General features: G+C 35.4%; 1 protein-coding gene and 1 long non-coding RNA gene across 4 annotated transcripts in view; one reads left to right on the top strand and one right to left on the bottom strand.

Moving 5' to 3' along the window:
* Positions 1-16,756, top strand: part of sema5ba (sema domain, seven thrombospondin repeats (type 1 and type 1-like), transmembrane domain (TM) and short cytoplasmic domain, (semaphorin) 5Ba) — a 273,644-nt gene that overhangs the window by 79,110 nt on the left and 177,778 nt on the right. The window lies entirely within an intron of this gene.
* On the bottom strand, positions 7,539-10,265 carry LOC137496490 (uncharacterized). The gene is made up of 6 exons (XR_011016893.2): positions 10,228-10,265; positions 9,795-9,907; positions 8,705-8,831; positions 8,443-8,528; positions 8,066-8,108; positions 7,539-7,968 (listed from the first exon to the last, which is right to left on the bottom strand). It is a non-coding gene; the product is annotated as an uncharacterized lncRNA (long non-coding RNA).

The raw sequence follows: 16,756 nt of genomic DNA, 5'->3' as shown, positions 1-16,756 counted from the left end.
TTTGTTTTTCTTGCAATAATAAAAAAGTTATTTTGCATTAGTTAATACGATTCAAAGTAATGTTTTCTATTTATTTTTTAATATTATGATAGGAATTAGGAAATGATTAAAATAGTTTGGTAAATTTATCTTAGGCTCACGGTTATAAATGATATTTGGTTTTTTGCCCTTTATGCCAAAAAGTTTGGGCAACCCTGGTTTAAAGGGATAGTTCACCCAAAAATAAAAACTCAGATTCAAAAAACATTAATATAGAGCATCCTAAAAATCCACCTAATAAGTAGTTGAAAATCTCCTGAACCAGAACCCAGATGAAAGTCAACATGACAGTTGACAGATGAATTTGCTGTAAAGGGCATATATTTACTTCAGAGAGCAAAGTACATGGATAGTCTTTTAGTCTTTTATCTTGATGTCTCACATCTTTCTCACAGTGTGCTTTTACTGGGCATGTCAGAGTGAAGTGTGGCTTTAATATTCTCATGAACACACTCGTGTACAAGGACAGTCAAAGTCAGGAATTTCTTTTAATAATATATAAACATACTTTAGCAGAAATGGCTCAAATGTCAGATGGATTGCTTTAAAAACTGTGCTGGACAATGAGAGAGATCCAAGATATCGCCTTTTTCAGACCATAAGACAATTTCGTCGTCCCCAAGCAAAAAAAAAAAAAAAAAAATCTTGAGTCTCACATATGTATGGCCACATTGTGTTTGTAGTGTAAACATTATTGTGTCCTGATTCTTTGTGAACAACACGAAGGTCACGTAACGTTTACTGCAACCATTGTTCCAACAAACAAAAGGTTTTAAACTTCTGCTTTAAAGGATCACTCCACTCCACTTTTTTTTTTAGAAATAGGCTCATTTCATAACTCCCTTAGAGATAAACAGTTGAGATTTTTGATCCATTCAGCTCATTCTGGTGGTAGCACTTTTAACCTAGCTTAGCATACATCATTGAATCAAATTAGACCATTAGCACCCCGTTAAAATAATAAAAAAAGAGTTTTGATATTTTTTCTATTTAAAGCTCAACACTCCGGTTTTTACATTGCATACTTAGCTATTGCTATTGTCTGGGTTGATATGAGAAGGGACTATACTCTCATTCTGGGGTAAACTTTGCTGCAGTACCATGACTGCAGTAGAAGTAATGATATTACACAACACTGTTACCTAGCTGGGGACTAGAACCTAAACTATTTTCAGGTGCTGTGTAATATAATTGGTCCTGTGGCAGCCATTTAAGATCGAAAAATGTAGTTTTTTGAAATTTAAAACATTGCATAATCATTGGAATGGTCTAAAACTTATTGACTTTTTTAACATTTGGCAAGTGAACACAAAAATTGAAGCCATGATTCAAACATGCTAAATGGTTGTTAAAAAGTAGTCATACTTATGGTCTTTTTGGTCAAAAATGACAGCCATAGGAAATGAATAGGGAAAAAAAGCAAAACTGTGAACATTTAGAAAATATTTTGTTAGCAAAAATACAAATTCAACATGAAAAAATGCACAGGAGTGAAGGGGTGACACTCACACGCACGCATACACACACGTACACAAGCACACACTGCATCATACAAAATGTTAAGGCTTTTGTGTAGTCTCTTTATAGAAATATGCTTTTACTGTAATCATAATACAAAAAATAACACTTCAAATTGCCTTATCAAACAGTAAATATCTAAACCTTGTCAAAAAGTAGTATTTTAGCATTTCTAGATGTATAATTAAATCCACAATTCCTTAGTAATGTAAACATCTAAGAAAGTAGAAATTGCATCGTATAAAGTTAGTAATACCAGAACCCAGTGGTTACACCATGTCATTGCATGTTTTTGTTTATTTATTTATTTATTTATTTTTTGCAACCAGATGGTGGTAATCTGCCCTTTGTTTTTGTTTTTTAATGGAAAAGTCTCTAATTTACCTGAAAATACTGTAATAATTTAAACATAATTGAAAAATAAATAATAATTGAAAATACAAAAATTCTATAGTTTTCAACGGGCAAAATTAATTTCTTAGTTAATTACTGGATAAATATTAATTATTTCCACAAAACCCTCTCAAAATTCAAAATAATACAGAAAAAATATTATCAAACAAAAAGAAATTTGATTGGTTTAGCTAATAAAAAAAAACAGAGGGTACTTTCAGCGTTCCTCTCTTTTTCACCACAAATGTGTTTCCCAAATAAGGGACGCCAGAAGGTTAAATAGGAAAATTATCGAAACTCTTGAAAAAGATACCAATGGTATAACCTGATTCAATACTTCATGCTAAACTAAGCAAACAGTGCTCCCGCCAGATCAGGAGATTTGCTAAATTGATAAAAAAAAAAAAAAAATGGTAGAACTCAAATGTTTATCTGTAAGTGACTTGTAAAATGAACCTATTTCCAAAAAAGTGGAATGATCCTTTAGAGCAATGTCCCATTCCATGTACAGTATATTCTGTATTATTTATTTGCATTAAGTAGGGAATCATTTGAAACTTGTAATATGACATAATAGCATATTGTATAGAAATAATTATAAATATTTAACATTATGATCATACGTTCGTTGATTTTTGTCCAAAGTTCAAGGCCAGTCAGCCATTAAAGCCAGAGGAAGGTTGCCCATTTACACTCTCACTCTCTCCCTCTCTATTTCTTACACAGACACACACATACAGACTCGAGTGCTACCATATAATGTCTTCGAAACGTGCAGAGGATAAATAAGTACTTGTATTGTTGTGATTGTCAGTCTCTACCTGTGATAAAACCTCAGTGCAAGATTGAAATGCCAGACTAAGAGACAGATCCATTAGATCCTGACAGAAGCATTGCTTCATACTGCTTTGTCACATCTATTAGCCCATAGGTTACTCTCTCTGGAGATGACCTGCTTGGAGGTTTTTTTGAAGATTTATTTATTGATGCCTCATGCTATTTATCGCAAAACTTCAATGGCGCAAGTTCCTGGGGAGGATTGATTACAAGGGCACTGTGGTTACTTTGGCCCAGATTACAAGATGTTTCTTTGTTTTGTTTGTTTGTTGCCTCCGATTTATCGATGGAGAAAGGCGTTGAATGTGTGCGTGCGTGTTTGTTTTTGGAGTGATTTAGACAGGGTTCCTGATTGAATCCAGTCTGTCCCTTCACTTTCTGGTGACCCCAGGCTGGCAGAAGGAGCTCTAATTCCCTCGTGGACACAAATGCCCTCTGTCCACCTCCAGCTGATGGGATCAGGCCTGCGGTGGTGTCTTATTAATAACACGCAGAACCGGGACCTTCAGGGTGGCCGCCAAACCCATTATTGCTTCTCACCTTCAGCGGCCTTGGATAATTAGCTATAAACAATCAAATAAGTTACGAGACACGCGTGCATGTTACACGAAGCAGAACGTTGACAGAAACAAGGACACAATTGTATCCGACAAGGAGGACATGATTGTTTTTTTAAGATGCCCATTTAAACATAACAAGTTTGCTTGCATTTACATGAATTTTATGGCTAGTTTGTTGCCAGTCATGCTGTTTGGCTGTTAAACTGGTGAAGAAGTTGGCTAAGCACACATTATTCTTCAGGTGTGTTGGAAAATTTATTACCAGGTAAATTTAAAGGAATAGTTCACAGAAAAATAAAAATTCTGTCATCATTTACTCACCCTTTAATTGTTCAAAACCTATTTGGGTTTCTTTCTTCAGTTGAAAACAAAATTGAAAAATGCTGGTTGCTGGAACCCATTGACGTAGGCCCTGTTTACACTAATGCATTTTAGTTTTAATAAGTTTTCCTATGGTTACACCTTCCGTCCACACTACCCTGGAGTTTTCGAGTCCCGAAAATGGAGCGTTTTGGAAACACTGAAGAGGCTGTTTTCATTTTAAAACGCTGCTGCTCCGTGTCAGTCTGGATGGGGGGAAATGGAGACATCTAAAAACAGAGGCAATTTCTGATTGGGGCTTTTTCTCACTATTAAGTACACAAATTTCAGTCTTGCAAACTTTCCTTAAGTTCAGACTTCGCAAGTTTGGTATGGAAAACAAATTCCAGAGGACACGTTGGAACATCTTCAAAGGGAACAGTGTAGGCTATTGTATGAAGTCATTTGCATTCCATCTTAACAATAAAATGAAAACATGTTTTAAGACACTGCCTAATTTCATTTTGATATTAACAACCTAACAGACAACAAAAATGTTGAGGCATCGTGTAGCTACATATTTATATGACTGTCATCTTCACTGTATGCATATTTATAACAAAACGGAGCCTATAACCTAACTGCCTCCTTTCATTTTCATTAAAAAATACTAAACAAACCTCATATCTTCCACTGAATATCAGTTTTATTAATCAGTAATGGCTATTATAAAAGTGTAACGCACAGTAAGTTTATACAATAGGGCAAATAAAGGCAAGCAATCAGTCAAATGTGCAGAATCAGTGTACGCAGTTACACAAATTAATATATTAACTTATCTTTGCACTTAGCCTAAACACGTTACCTGAGAACAAGTAATAGATTAAAAAGACGGGAGAGTTGCTAAATTAAGACAAAATAAATTAAATATCACAATTAACAACTATAGTGAGAGGAGATCCAGCGGTATATCCTTGATGAACTGTTCGGTCTTTGCTGCTCTCACCTAGGGAGGTGTGCTCAAAGCACCTGCTGACTGCCTGGAGCTCAGACCTCTGCATATGCTGCATTGTGTGTGTGGTCATGTGATGTGCATTTTCAGCGTTGCAGTGTGGACAGAGATCTTTTCAGAAATGCTAGATGAAACGGCTGTTTGGACGTGGATCATTTTCGTTCTAAAACACTGTTTTAAAACTAAACTGTGTTAGGGGCCTTACTAACCCTTCAACACTATGCATCTACTAGTAAATTAGTAGCTCCTTTAACTGCTATAGAGTGTTTCTTTTGTTCTTAAAGGAATAGTTCATCATAGCTCCTATTGACTTTACTTTTTTGGATGGATATAAATTATGTTATAATGATAATAATATGTTCTGTTTATTGATATTTTCATGCATACTCAGTTTAATCCTAAACATTCCAGAATTTTTTTACATATTTAGATTCTACATTGAGATATGATTTAACAAAGTGTCATAGTGTTTAAGTATTTAGCAGTGTGTGAATTGTATCTCACTTTCCATTTAATGACACAACAAGGCTATGTTTTTACTGTAGTTCATTGTTTGTCGTTGTATTTTTTGTCTATTGGTGTGTGACTGTACTCTACTGTACTTAAGTGGATATTTTATCAATGTCCAGTTGGGTAGATCTCGTTTCAAGCCTTGCCAATAAGTTTAATTATCAATTAAATTGTACAGGGCCGCTGTCAGGGTTTGTTTAGTTTCTAACGAGTTGGATGTGTTGTTATTGAATTAGCAGTTCAATTGAATGAATTGTCAACACTGGTGTTGTAGAAGCGGGTTCAGTTCCTCCAGAATGCCACTTTACACTGACAGGCTCATGTGGTAATGGGGTCTAGCTACTTTAAATGAACTTTAAACAAGTTACAACAACCAAAGGCACAAAAGGGTCAGCGAGATCGCGTGAAATTTATGATGCTTTCAGTGGCGCGGCAGCATAGGATAAACATTCTTCTTTAATCAGGGTTTATAACAGAGCTCTAAAAGCTTTTGTCTCTTTATCTTTTAGCTCTGTTTTGTCCTCTAAACTGTGAGATGGCCCTGTCTCACTTTCTGTGCCGCAGCCATTGGTTTCCGACCTCTTGACCTGAGTCACTTTGCTAGGGAGTTGCACTTTATTAATAGGTAGGCTGATGTTGAGCGGTGGCAATTTTGTGCAAGCACATCAGACATCAAAAACCCAGGCTTTTATGCTGACGTGTATCCCTGTCCATCATTTCATTGACCCTGCAAAAAGCTCCAGCTGTTTCTCTGCCCACTGAACTTTGTCTCTTGAGGTCACCACTATTATTGTTTTCTGATTTATAACACCTTTCCAATGTCCAAAAAAGTAGCTCATGCTCCTAAAGGGATAGTTCATCCAAAAAATGAAAATTACCTCACAATTTACTCTCCCTCATGTGAATTTAAGCCTTTATGAGTTTCTTTTTTCTGTTGAATACAAAAGAAGATTATTTAAATTAGTTCATACTAAAAACTGAAAGAAGTCAATGAGTACCATCAACCAGCTTTCTTCAAAATAACTTCATTTGGGTTTAGGTTTTGAGCTTTAGAACACGTAAAGGGTAAGTAAATCGTTTTTGGTTAAAGTCTTGCTTAAAGTCTTGACCCAAATAAAATGTGAATTCTGTCGTAATATGCTCATCCTCATTTAAATCCTTACATTTATAACTTACTTTCTGTAGAACATAAAAAGAGAGAATTGAAAGAGTAATTTTAGCCATTCAAAATCCAGAAATTGATTAACATTTTTAAATGGTCATTTACAAAATCATTCTGATATTGCAAATATGTTTTACCTTTTCTATGGAGCACAGTTTTTTTGTACTCAAACAGAGGTTCCATTGACTTCCATTATAAAAAATACAATGGTAATTGAGATTCTGCAAATATCTTGTGTTGTTGTGGGTCATGAACTGCATGATTAAGTCTTTAATTAATTTTTGAAGCAGGCTGTAAGATGAAAAACAAAATATGTAAGTTGAACTAGTATTTTTGCATGGATTTAGTTAAGACAAAAAAAAAATGTAAAAATGTTTAATATAGGTTTATTTTCACATCAGTTAAACTGTGACAATGGTTATTGTTGCCTGGAACATTTTCAATCAATTTTAGTCAAAACTATATATAAAAAAAAATACTTTTTTTTCCTTTTTTGACCCTTGCTGCTAAAATGAATTAACAAACAATTAAAATAAATTTACAACAGAAATAGATAAAAAATAAAGCAAAATGAAAAAAAAAAATTAATAATAATGGTCTGTTGACATTTCTGTGTGGAGTTTGCATGTTTTGCCCGTGTTGGTGTGGGTTACCTTCGGGTGCTCCGGTTTCCCCCACAAGTTCAAAAACATGTGGTATAGGTGAATCGGTAGGCTAAATTGTCCGTAATGTATGTGTGTGGATGTGTGTATGGATGTTTCCCAGTGAGGGGTTGCAGCTAGAAGGCCATCTGCTGCGTAAAACATGTGCTGGATAAGTTGGCGGTTCATTCTGCTGTGGCAACTCCAGAATAATAAAGCTACACAGCAAAATATGGGGACCCAAAACAACTCTATGGGTGTTAATTTCAACACTTTGAAAGTGTCTCATGGGGTCCACTCAAAACAGACTTAAATCAACACTTTCAAAAGGGTTGGCACATTGACACCGAAGTAAGGGTTAATTTTAACTCAGGGCAGAGTTAAAAAATGTAACTATATTTAACACCACCTGGTGTAATATATTGTTAATTTATTCAACTCTCTTGAGTGTAAATATGGTAAAAAGGTCAAAAAGACTGTAAATTACAAAATAAAAAACATTTTATTTGAAAACATTCACAACTTCAACAATTCATTCAATTTTTAAAATGCAACAATGTCAAATATGCTTTAAATGTTTTATTAGTACAGACAGTATCAACAAAATATGATGTCCAAACTTGATGTTTCATCAGAGCAATTTGAAAGTTCAATATATCGTCACTCATAGTTTTCTTCTGAACGCATAGTTTTCTTCTGAAATTACATTTTAAACAACTTGGCGTGCAAATCTTTCACTTCTGGTGTTTCCTTGGTCCTCCATATCAAACACAGCAGTTTAAATGAAGGTATAAATGCTGTAAACTTGTGTGAAAACAAACTGGAGCTAGGAAATCTCATCAAGCATGTCCTGTGAAAGATGTGCTTCCCAGCCACAGGATGACCTTTTTATCCATGACGATGTAGTAGCTGCTGATCGCTCGTCTGGTGGTTCCTGATGCACGGATATACTGTAGGGTGATGCTCATCTAAGAACTCTTCAAGATTCCAGCATGACTAAGAAAAATGTTTGAAAACAAATTGCAATCAAATTCTATGATATATTTAAAAGAACATTTAAAGTAAATAAAACATTCAAGAAATCTAAACTCACCTTTTGAAAATCTTCATGATGATCCACAACTTGACTCTCCCAGCTGGTTAAGGTGACAGGATATGGAAAAGTAGAAAAAACACATATATCACTGTTGGATCTCCAAAAACAATTAGGTTAACCACTATGTCTAGAACTGGAAAAACAGGCAGCTGTCTGTCCAGAATCCTCAATTTAACACAACACTTGGAGCAAAATTTAGAGGAGCTTAAAATCTTTTATATCATTTAGTGATGCTGACTTCCCCAAAATATTGGCCACAGTGTAAAAAATATTCATAAACTTACAGTTTTCTGTAAGCGTGTGCGTGGGTGTGTGTGTGTGTGTGTGTGTGTGTGTGTGTGCGTGTGTGTGCGTGTGTGTGCGTGTTTCTTTACCAGATTCAACTTGTTAGGCCCTTTCAGGTCCAGTATTGACGCCACCTTTCCTGGAGTCTAGCAGATGTTTCAGGTCCAAATATAATCTAAAATATTAGGATAAGCAGAAGAGGAAAAGTGCAAAGCAAAGAGCAAAACATTATTTAAGTAACAGTTCACCCACAATACAAAACTTATCACCTTCATGTCATTTGTTATTCTCTAATGCTCTAATACCCTCTCAGCTTATTGTGAAACAAATACAGAGCTTTATTAAACATACCTTCATTATTATCACCACATATGACCAAGAAAGTGTGCTTGGTCATTTCTCCAACTCTGGAAATACACCATCCGTCTCTAATCAGCCACCGTCACAGGGTCTTTTGTTATTGTACAGAGAACTGTGGCTGTTAAAAAACAACAACACATTAGTATCTAACACATATGCATAACCTTCAGATAAAAAAAGACAGATGAACATCACAAAGTATGCCTCACACTTTTTCAGATATCTTTTGATTCAGATGTTGATTATTGATAATAAATCTACAAATCAAACCTGTATCATCATTAGGCTGCTCAAATATGAATCAGTTGATTAATTTTACAGACAGGTGGCTGTTTACAACGCACTAATAAAACGGAAATGTTGTGTACAGTACATGCTAAGTTTAGCCTATAGTTTTAAGCACAATATCATGCGGGAGAAAAAAGCTTGACTAAGATGTTCCTGACAACAGAAATAGCCTAACTTACTAACGTCAGACATCCCGAGTTGGGAAAAGTCATTTTCGGGGGATACAGAGTTGATTTGCGGGAGGTAGCGGGAGAGATGAGTACCTAAAGAGCAATGGGATGAGTTGCGCGCGACGTACCTAAAGAGCGGTGGGGGTGACTTGCGCGCGACGTACCTGAAGAGCTGGGAGGGATGCGGTGGAGAGGGGCGTGCAAAGTGTTTAATGACCGGGCGGGAGACGCGCGATTTCCGGGAGATTATCATTCATTTGCGGGCATCTACTTTGGCATCTGGGAGTCTCTGTGCATTTGCGGGATAACGTTAACGTTAGTCCCGCAACTTCCGGGAGACTTCTGTAACGTTAAATGTCTGATAAAGTGCAAACGCGGTCATTTAAAGACATTAATGTTAACATTCCGACTTTAATGGTTGTCAACACTTAATATAATTCAAGCGTACGTTATCACACAAGTCTAAGTTATGGACTAACGGTAACGTTATATGGACGGCCACGAATGAACCAGTTTAAAAGGGCCGCGGTGTTTAAAATAACCAAATTAACGTACACGAATAACAAACAATCATTTGTTTCAGTCAGGAAGCCTTTTACAAGTAAGCATGTTCATTAACTCACCAGATATGTTTTAGAAACTCTCCAGAGCTTATGGAAACCGTCCTGTGTTGCCGTTAGCATCCGGGCAGAGTAGGCTAACGTTAGGCGGCTCCGGGGATTCCCTCGCTAGTTTGCTTGGAATTAAAGGAGAAGTGTCCATTTTATTTTATATATGGGTAACAACGCACACAATGGCATTAAGCGTGACAGAAATGTGTTGAACATGTACATTTGATTTTTTTATGCACTATGTATGCGTGAGCATATATAAAAACATTCTTGAAAAGAAGTCAATAGTAATGCAGTTAAGCTAGATACACAAACGACCATGAATGAACCGCAGAAGTTTAAAATTGTCACTCCATTCTAAAGTTATTAACTTAACAACATGTTTACAACTGTATTTCCTTAAAGAAAGTCAGTAAAATACCAACATTTAGGTAGTTTGACTCACCAGTTGCTGTTCTAAACCTCAGATGGAAAATGGCGTCTGGAAAATTCTTCAGTGACTGGGGCTGCATGAATTCCCGGATGTTGGAAATAACACCACCAAGTGTTGAAAAGATAACTCCTTGATTTCGCACTGAATAAAATCAATTCTAACTCTTATTACATTCATTTATCAAAATCTAACTCTTTAACGTCAACACTTTACTCTCAAATGCTTCAACACCGAGAATTTAACTCTGATGAATTTGCTGTGTACTAAGCCGAAAAGAAAATGAATGAATGAATGAATAATGCAAATCAATAATCTGATGCATTTATAGTGGTCATAAAAATATGTGATTATAGGTTGCCATGTCTCATAAAACTTTTGGACAGATCCCTTCAATAAAAATGAAAATTTCTCTAATTTCAAATATAAAACTAGATCACACATCTGGATTGAAGCTTTAGGTGGAGCTGCTGATTTCCACTGTAGTATTCTTCTCCTTGCTAACATTCTTCTCCAGGCGTTACATTTTCTTCCCTTGTTTGTCAATGATATTTTGTGTTCTGGTACATCAAAAATAGCTAACTCAACACCAGGTTTTATATCTAAATTAAAGGCATCATATTATCAAATATTTGAAGTCAAGTTTGGGGCAAATAAAAAAATACAATTCAGGTTCTGAAGAGAGAAATTGAGTGAACTTAACAAATAATGGCACTAGTAACTAAATAATAATTCCTTAACACAGTTTGAGTTGTTTTACAGTGTAGGTTGTTCTTTTCATACCCGACCCATGAACATAGTCTTTAGTGATCATTGAGAGATGTAATAATAAATGGTAATTCACCTGCAAATGTAGTTCTTTTCTTTTGATGACTGAAATATTATGAATCTTTTAGGGTGCTTTTTGTTATACACTTTCAGTCGCTTTTAATATATTGCCAAGAATATTCTTTATAACTTTACCTATTCCAGAAAATAAGTCATTAGAGTGAATAAATGACTTTAAAATTAATTTTGAATGAATATTCAGTCTTGAGTCAACTGTTCTTTTAAAAATAGGTGGAAATTACGGCAGACCTTTTTAGATTCCTGCAGGTGTTTAATGCATTATGTAAATGATTTTTTGAAACACTTCCTGCACACTCATGGGAATACAGTCGCACAATTTTTACGGCTAATTTTTGTGTGGTGGAAAGGAAAGGCCGCCTCCACATTCCACCCAGAGAGTTAATGTCTCGGTTTGCATGTAAGTAGGGACTATGATTTCTCGCATCACTGATTCTGTCCTTTTCTCCTTTTCTTTTATTACAGATTAAAATTGATAGCTGTCCAATCATGTGCTGTTTTCTGATGCCATTACCCAGTCTTGTTGTACGCCCAAAATTCCAAAAGGCCAAAAACAGAAAATCTCATGAACTGAGTATCTTACAAACCATAACTCATTCAGATTTAATAGACTAATATACCACAGGAAGGATGACATTGAAATCAGAAAACATTTTCTTTATGGGTATGTCTTTGTTGTTGCTTTTTATTTACTGTAAATGAACAAAAAATTCTTAAAATGTCTTTCCCTAAGAAAATACCAAAAAGTCTAAGAAAAATGTTCTCTAGTATGAGCTTAAATATCCATATTTTAGCTTAAAATATGAAATGAAATGATAAAGAAAATGTTTTTTTTGTATTGTTGTACAGTTGGTTAGAAATGAACCTATGATTATCCCAATTGCAAGACACAGCATAGTTTAAAGTAAGTGTAAAAGTGCAGTTTTTAACCATATTCATGAGTTACTTCTATTCCAAGGCAACAAGAGAGATAAAAATGTAAAATTATATATTTGAAAAAGAACACTGATTAAATTTGTGAGCAATTTCAGATTTATTCCATTTATTTTATATATATTACTGCAACTTTTATATATATATTAGCATATATTAGCAACTTTTCAGACCCCAAAAACTGCAAAAAATGCACCTAGCAACAAATCTAGACTTTTTTTTGGTGTTACTGGAGATGTTTATAGACTCTCATGTGTCCATATTGTACCGTTCCTACTTTTCTCAAAGAGCTGCGGGTGATGCCGTCATCCCCTCCCTCGCCTTAGAGCACTCACAGGTGGCCCAGTCCTCGTACAGCAGTTTCTCCCACCTGCAGCCTGTGAGCAGATCAGCTCTCTGCTTACCGACGGCAAATGATTTAGCACTGCGAGTGTGAGCTATTTCCATTGTACAGTCAAACCTGCTTGCCTCTGTTTTAAATTTAACAATTTAATTTAACCGTGTGTTCTTTTCTTATCCACAATCACAGTTATTTTAGTGACAGTTTCAGACTTGTCTGAGTTTATTACGTCTGAGAGATTACTGCAAAGTCGCTACACATCTATATTGATGTACTGTATTCAAACAACAATAAATTTAGTTAAATTGACATGCATATGTAAAGCGTAAAGTGCAAATATAAATACCCCTTTCCTTTATTAACCTTAGGCTGTTAAACAAACGATTGGAGGTTATGACTTCAGTAATTTGCAAACTGACGTATGACGTAAACTAGCAACATGTTGCAACTTTCGGTGCAGAGCTTAGCACCTTTTCATTAAAAATAATTGGAAACACTAATTAATCTTAAACCTTATGGCATAATCATCAATTGTCTTACAAACCCTGGTTAAATGACAGCCTAACTTTTAAGTTTTGACTGACCTTACAAGATGGTGAGCAATTTTTAAAGTGACACCTTGAATGTAAACGTTTATCAAAAGCTCTTTTGGCAAAATGGGCTTTCTTTTATGCATTTTATTATCCCATCGGCTAGCAATTTTCATGCAGGGCTATGAAAACCGAAAATTGAACACACAGCAAATAGCTAAAACAGTTCCTTAAAGCAAAAAAAAACAAAACACAAACAAACATTGAAAAAACAAAATGGCAGCCCAGAGTCCTGATCTAAACCTGATTGAAAATCTCTGAAGAACTCACCACAGTCATCAAACTGTAGATGAGGCTTAAGGAAGAGTGGAGCAAGATTATCATTTGAAGATTATTTTGACTCATACTGATCTCCACTTCTCTTGACGTACTGTACTTATGCCAAATGTGAGTGGATTGCTGGAGACGACTCGACATCTGTCCTATCACGTTGCTCCAGCTTTGAAATCATTGGTTCAGTTCCAGACCTTTTTCTATAGCCTATTGAGTGCTGAACCAATGAATCACCATCTAACATAACATTGAACTACAAAGAGGTGACGTGAGCTCCGTATGCAATCTGATCGTGTCAGTGAGCACAGAGAGATGATGTGTAACCCCAGGCTATCTGTGATAGACACATACAGTATTACAGGCTAGTGGGCAATTGGAGAAAGGTGTGTTACTTGATATGGCTGGACGTGGCTAGACTGCGAGGACATGAATACAGGCTGACATGAGTTCAGATTGGAGGATGGCCCTTTTGCCGCCTTCTCAGATTGGGTTTGACCACCCACACGATTCTCCAGCGTAGGCAGCCAGAGCGAATGGAGTTAAAATTGATTGTATGAGGGGTATTACAGGTTCTACGCCAGGTTTATGGATTTTATTCATGCATACATGTTCGGTTATTCTGAAATCCTGTAAGTAATGCAATAAAAAATGCTCTGCTAAAGCTTAAATGGATATTTGACTCAAAAAAGAATATGTCATCATCCACTCTTCTGTTAGCACAAGCCTGTATTACTTTTTGGGAATAATTCTTTTAAACACCTTATTTTATCCATGCAATGAAAATCAGTGGAGAGTGAGTCAGAGTTTGTTCTAACTTACCATGACCAGCAACTTGATTTTGCTTGCTTTCTATTTCTGTAGTGTTTTTAAAAATTGTTAGTTGGCCCACCCCCACCATGAGAATGAGGCATGAGATATTCTGCAATTAACAGCACTCGTCTAGCCTCTTAACCCTTCACCCTTGTGTATTACTCCGCCCACATACAGCAACAAGCAGAGAACACTATACAATTTGACAAATATTGCTGCTGTTGGGCAACATAATGTACTTTTGAGGCTTTTTAATCAAGAATGTAGTTGATTAGATTGCAACTATGCAGTTTATTTATTAGGATAGTGCCTATTTTAAAATGTTTATAATTTTTGAGTGAAAGCGCGTCTTTGCAGAACAAAGACGGTTGATGTCGTTCATTCACAAGATGGCGACAGAGACCGCATAATAAGCCCTTACAGGATTAAAAACTGCGTAATTTCCTCTACAGCTGATCATATCACATTAAACATAAACATTAAACATCTTTCTCTTGTGCCCTGTAGTGCTGTATTCATATAATTGTTATATATTGAGTGTGAGATAAGACTCGCATATCAGGAATGTATGTATTTTGTGTTGGCCACTCTTTGTATTACCCTGAGTTACTTTTTGGTTGGTCATTTGTTTGTTTCTAATGTTTTCCTATTTTAATACTTGTGTTCAATTTAAAAAAAGAAAGAAGAAATGCCTGCATGTGTTTAGTGTTTTTCCTTATCACAAAGACAACAGTAATCTGGCAGTGTTGGTGTTGTTTTGGCTTTTTCAGGCATAATTATTGTGATCTCCCAATTGCATATATATATATATATATATGATGTATAAATATATGATTTTTTAATTTTTTAAATATTTCCCAAATGATGTTTTCACAGTATGTCTGATAATATTTTTAATTTGTTTTATTTCGGCTAGAATAAAAGCAGTTTTTAATTTTTAAATAAACAATTTAAAGGTCAAAATTGTTAGCCCCTTTAAGCTATTTTTTCTGCTGGTCTACAGAACAAACCATCGATATACAATAACTTGGATAGACACAAAGTTCTCAAAAAATAACTTTTTTTGATACCTGCTTGGGAAACAAGCAAGCTCTAAACTTTCGAGGTGCATGTGAACCAACAACCTGCACTTTAAGAGGTTTTTTTAGGCGTATTCTGTGAAAAATGGTCCTAATTTGCAACCTCTCTAAAAGCAAAGATTTCTTTTAGTCTGCAGCTCAGTGTGATTATGTGGGTGAACGTCCCGCTGTGGAGTGGCTACGTTTGTAAATCGAAGTGAATGCTGTGCGTTAGATTGGGTTCTGTGATCTACTGGCCTGTTTTCTGTCTGAAAACTAAAGAGATTGTCACCACAGACTGTGCTAAATCACACTGGTAACCTAATGTACGTCGAATGCAGAAGGCCTCCTCTGAACAGGCTTGATTAGACCCTTGGGAGTCGATCGGTACCCTGTAATTTCTAGGCTTAATGTTAAGGTACTTCTTTTCTTAATCAACATCTCTCCGTGACCCTTCCATCAAGCAACAAATCAGCAAAGCTTGCAGAATCATACACCATTGTCTCTATTTAAGGGATCGTTCACCCAAAGATGAAAATTCTGTCATCATTCACTCACCCTTCACTTGTTCCAAATATGTCTTTTTTCTTCTGTTAAATGCAAAGGAAGATATTCTGAAGAAAGCTGGAAACCTGTAACCATCAACTTCCACAGTATTCGATTTCCTGTTACCGAAGTCAATCTTTAAAGAATACATTTCGAAAAAAGCTGAAAACCTGTAACCATCAACTTCCATAGTATTTGTTTTCTCCTGTTACGAAATTCAGTCTTTAAAGAAGATATTTTGAAGAAAGCTGAATACCAGTAGCCATCGACTTCCATAGTATTTGTTTTCATGTTACCAAAGTCAGTCTTTAAAGAAGATATTTTTAAGAAAGCTGCATACCTGTAACCATTGACTTCAATAGTATTTGTTTTCTCCTGTTACGAAAGTCAGTCTTTAAAGAAAATATTTTTAAGAAAGCTGAATACCAGTAACCATTGATTTCCATAGTAATTGTTTTCCTGTTACGGAAGTCAGTCTTTAAAGAAGATATTTTGAAGAAAGCTGAATAACAGTAGCCATCAACTTCCATAGTATTTGTTTTCATGTTACCAAAGTCAGTCTTTAAAGAAGATATTTTTAAGAAAGCTGCATACCTGTAACCATAGACTTCCATAGTAATTGTTTTCCTGTTACGGAAGTCAGCCTTTAAAGAAGATATTTTGAAGAAAGCTGAATAACAGTAGCCATCAACTTCCATAGTATTTGTTTTCATGTTACCAAAGTCAGTCTTTAAAGAAGATATTTTTAAGAAAGCTGCATACCTGTAACCATAGACTTCCATAGTAATTGTTTTCCTGTTACGGAAGTCAGCCTTTAAAGAAGATATTTTTTAAGAAAGCTGCATACCTGTAACCATAGACTTCCATAGTAATTGTTTTCCTGTTACGGAAGTCAGCCTTTAAAGAAGATATTTTGAAGAAAGCTGAATACCTGTAACCATTGACTTCGATAGTAATTGTTTTTTCCTGTCACGGAAGTCAGTCTTTAAAGATGATATTTTGAAAAAAGCTGAAAACCTGTAACCATTGACTTCAATAGTATTTGTATTTTCTGTTGCGGATGTCAATCTTTGAAGAAATTTTTTTGAAGAAAGCTGAAAACCTGTAACCATCAACTTCCATGTTAGGTAAACCAAATACTATGGAAT

Source organism: Danio rerio, chromosome 9, assembly GCF_049306965.1.
Source record: "Danio rerio strain Tuebingen ecotype United States chromosome 9, GRCz12tu, whole genome shotgun sequence".
NCBI lineage: Eukaryota > Metazoa > Chordata > Actinopteri > Cypriniformes > Danionidae > Danio > Danio rerio.
Note: the sequence above shows the minus strand (reverse complement) of the source record. Positions and strands in the feature narration are given on the sequence as shown.